This window comes from Oryx dammah, unplaced genomic scaffold (assembly GCF_014754425.2).
Source record: "Oryx dammah isolate SB20612 unplaced genomic scaffold, SCBI_Odam_1.1 HiC_scaffold_21, whole genome shotgun sequence".
In the NCBI taxonomy this organism is placed as follows: domain Eukaryota; kingdom Metazoa; phylum Chordata; class Mammalia; order Artiodactyla; family Bovidae; genus Oryx; species Oryx dammah.
In genome coordinates this window covers 21,549,885-21,554,626 of record NW_024070205.1, presented here as the reverse complement: position 1 = coordinate 21,554,626, position 4,742 = coordinate 21,549,885, and positions in this window count along the sequence as shown.

The window sequence follows — 4,742 nt, the reverse complement described above, 5'->3', positions numbered from 1 at the left end:
TGAGTTTTCCAAATTTGCTGGCATATTGAGTGCAGCACTTTCACAGCATCATCTTCCAGGTTCCTTACCTGCTGTTAAAGGTGTGACGATCTAAACTGTAGGCAAAGCTCATGAGTATGATACAATACCATGGTTAAGGGCTCAGGCTTTGCAGTGTGAATTGGATTGGAGTCCCAGAGCCTCCCCTGACTAACTGTAAGACTTCAAGTAGGTCACTTAACCTGAGTGTTCTTATTTGTCAAGCGATTGTATAATAATCGATATTTTCACAAGGTTGTTGTAGGATGGGTAAGACAATGTACTGTTCACGGCATGTAGGAGGTGCTCAATGAATATCTGATGCCAGATGAATGCACGAGCTAGGAAAAGCACTTGGCATGGTGCCTGCACATAGGAAGTGTTCACCAGTGCTTGTTGCCAGTGTTGTTGTGTAAAAGATCATAGCAGGAGCATTCCCTTCTGGGCTGTTCAGGGTGTAAGTTCTTAGGTTCTCTTATCATAGTAGTCCATAGCTTTTATCTTAGCTGGCCTTTATCATTGGCTTCAAATCTAATCTTGAGTTATTGCTTTTAATTTTTCTCCTGATCTCTCTCTCTCTCATCATCATAATCCACTACATTCAGAGCTTGTCTTCCCCCGAGACAGGCATCCTTGGTTCTTTATTTATACCACCCAGTGGTATTGGCAGAGTTTGTCCGTTTAGGGGCAATGACAGTGAGTCCAGAAAAGGTAAGAGATTTCACCAAACTCATGCAGTGTCAGTATCAGTCATCAAGTGGCAAAAAATCAATTACAGGACCTCTAGTCAAGGCTTTGTTCAGAAAAGCGTACTGGTTAGTAAAAACCATGTGAAATATTTAATACCAGGCTTCCCAGGTGGTGTTAGTGGTAACGAATCCACCTGCCAACTCAGGAGATATGAGACACAGGTGTGATCCCTGAGTCGGGAAGATCTCTGGAGGAGGATATGGCAATCCACTCCAGTATTCTTGCCTGGAGAATCCCATGGACAGAGGAGTCTGGCGGGCTACAGTCTGTGGGGTGGCAAAGAGTCAGACACGACTGAAGCAATTTAGCACACATGCAAGCATATTTAAGACAAAATTGCAATTATTTAAATACCCATTCCATACACTTCAAAGTTATCAGTCACTGTAAATAGGCTCATTGAACTTGACATATATATGGGAATATATATTCATAAAAATAGAAACTCAAAGATTAGCTTCTGGGTTTCCTCCTTGTCTCATTTGTCAGTCGGTAAAGGTGCTACCATTTTGCTGGTTCTACTCCTCTGCCTGCTGTTGCACATACAGAAATAGCCCATGTGTGCACAGCATGAGTGCGTACACGCATTTTAGCGGCACTCACATTCTTGTTCTCTCGGCCTGGAATAAGTGACTGCAGATAAAGCCAAGATCCCCAGGAGTGCTGTTCTAATGCTGAATTTAGCACATCAGGACAATTTCCATAGGAGCCGCTTATGATGCCAAAAAACAAAGCTCAGATTTCAGTTTCTGGAGGACACTGAAGGACACGACAAGCTGATGGAGAAGTTTCTTTTCTAAGCATAAATGTCTGTAGTCATAGAAAGGGAGATGACCAAAGTTCATTATTTTCTGGGAGCTGTCCATATATGGATGTTATAGATTCTCTGCATGCTGAGAAAATACTTACTGCCTTGCTCAACATTGCTTCTGCGACATAGCTTCTGTACAAACCTCCTAAGAATACTTCCTTTTTCACTAAGGATCGTGACACTGCAACACCATGTCCTAGTGCTGGTCCAAATGCCATTCATTAGAGGGATGATGTCACTGAATGAACCTGACTGGGGTATACAGCCTCACCCTGGGAGAATTTTTAAAAATTATTTCCTTCATTCAGTAAATAATATTTTAAACACATATGATTCATTATTCACTGTAATAAGAATATTTTCTCCTGTATGAGCTGACTCTCCACGGTTTCTCTAATAAAGCTGCTAAGTCCCAGGACTATGTAGAAGAAACCCCCAAAAAATCCCAATTCCTGTTTAACAACCAAGAAGTGGGTGAGAAGCTGAGAACTTCATTTACCATGTATTTACTGAGTGCCTACTATGTGCCATGCACTGTCTCAGGTGTTAAATGCAGGCCACAGGAAGTGACCGAGATGAGTTTGTTCCTTATCCTCCTGGAGTTGACTACAGGCAACTCCAGTGATCAGTGCTAGGAGAAGATGGCAGTAAGAAACAGATGAAGCACACACCAGAGGTGCCAAACCTAGGCAGAGGAGTCTTCCCAGCAAAGAAGGACGTCTCGGTGAAGACCACAGGAAGGAGGACTCACACCCAGGAAGGATGCGAGTCTGTTTATCTGGAAGAAGGGAAGGGATAGCAAGAGAGCAGGTGTTCCAGCAGGAGGATGGATATGATAAGGGCTCCGAGGTGAAGGAGGACCTGCGCGTTAGCACATCATCAGTAGGTTTTACGTTCATGTGGCTGGAGCCTAGAATGCAAAAAAGAGTTGCTAAGACTGAATTTTTGTATCCCTCCAAAATTCGTATGTTGAAACCTAATCCCCAGATTGATGTATTTGTGGAGACTTTGGAGGAGGGGTGATTAGGTCAGGAGAGCAGAGTCCTCATAAATGGAATTAGTGTCCTTATAAAAAAGACCCCAGCGAGATCCCATGCCCCTTGTGAAGACACAGGTGAGAAGATGGGAGAAGTGAGAAGACAGCTATCTATGAACCAGGAAGCAAGCCCTCCCCATACGCTGAACCTGCCAGCACCTGGGCCTTCAGCTTGACAGCCTCCAAAACCATGAGAAATAAATTGCTGTAGTCTATAAGCTAGCCAGTCTATGGTATCACATCATAGCCGCTTGAGTGGATAAAGACAGCAGTGATGAGGGCTGAGACTGAAGAGACTGTCCTAGCTGTCTCCGCCAGTGTGCAGAGCAGAGCGTAGCCCCAGCTGTCCCTAGCATCCAGACTGTTTGCACACAATGTGGCAGACATGTGCTACTACGGCCTGCCTGCTTCTTTTCCTCCAGCTTCTGGTAATAAATCATTAGTTTTTCTATGATGAGCTTCCCTGCCCCCTCTCAGTTTATATAGCATGGATAGGACTGATCCCATCCCTGTTTTAAGAATGAACACAAAATTCATACATGACAGAGTCCTGCAGCTCCCTGCCTGAAGTGATTCATTTGGCAGTTAGCACATGTCCAGGGACATGTCTACAAAGCATGCTCCCAGAGCTTATGCTTGAACTGCTGGGAAATAAGTCTTCCCACTGGATTGACTGAGATGATAGAATAGCAACCTGGAGCTGCAGGCAGCCATTGGTCCACCATTCATTCAATCTATAATAGTTTCTTGGATAACTAATATGTGCCTCATGCTGTTGTAGACATTAGGGACACAGGAATAAGGATATAATTCTGCTTTTTAGGTTTTCACTATCAGCTGGAAAGGCAAACAAAATAATCACCTTAGATAAAAGTGATAAAAGTTACATAGCTTCTTATATGATCACAGAAGGGCAACCAACTCAAGCAAATCTTCCTAGGAGGAAGGAAAAAATGCGTTAAACCTTATCGGATAATTAGGACTTAATCAGGTAAATTGAGGCGTGAGGGTGGTTCCAGAAGAGGAATCAGTAAGTTCAAAGGCATGGAGGGGAGGCCCAGCTGGACAGGCTCTGGTGACGCACCATATTCAATTAGACAGGAAGATAATGCCCTTTCAGGGGAGTATACATACCAATATACTTGTCTCGGACAGTGAATATGAGTCACGAGCTCCTGAGAAAAGTCTGCAGGGATGCAAATGTGTGGTGGGTGGTATTTATTTGTTTATATGTTGCTTCTTTCCTGAAGATTTGTATATGTTTTGATTTACGTGTTATCAGCACACAAGTCATAATGAAAATCATGGACATGAATGACATTGTCAAGGAACAGCACAGACTTTAAAATAAAAAATAAGATGAAGAATTAAAGGTAAAAGGCAAAGAAAGAGAAGTTCATGAAGACTAAGAGGGCGGAGTTGGAACTGCATCAAGGAAACCAAGGCATCAAGACATAGAAAGAGGTAAAGAGAATAAAAACAGTAAGAGATCAAGTTACATAGGAACTTAAAAGTATCCACAGGATTCCATAGGGTTCGTGGAATGGTAAGAAAAGGGGTAGAACATTAAAGAGGGTTGTTTATTGGCTGGCTGCTTGGTTGGTATAAAATGGGAGACACTTGAATATGTTTTTCCCTATGGTGGAGTGGAAAGCCAGTGTAAAAGAGAAGCTAAAGAGATGGGGGAACAAGGGAAATGAGTGATGGATGTGGTCCCTTAGGAGGCCATAGAGGGATGGAGCTCATAGCCCAGGAGAAGGGATTACTTGGGTCAGGAAGTACGCTTCTGCCATTGAGAAGGGCTGGAGGCAGCAAGGGACATATAAATGCCCAGGTGGGTGCTAGGCAAAGCTGATGGGGGAAATATGCATACTAATTATGTTAAAGAAATTGATCTTATCCTTCAGATTCTATTAAAACATGTTAATGAGACGCCCACAATTTCCAAAGCTAAAAATGACTGAGCTGATGGTGCTGGGTTTCAGAAAGCTGAGGACGTAACACACAGTCACTTGTGGTAGGTTTTTTTTTTTTTTTTTTCCTGTTCTATTGGAAGCACAGCCTGACTTATTCTTGATTCAATTTAATTTCTGTCAAGCTGTAGCCTGTGGGTCACACCTATTTTAA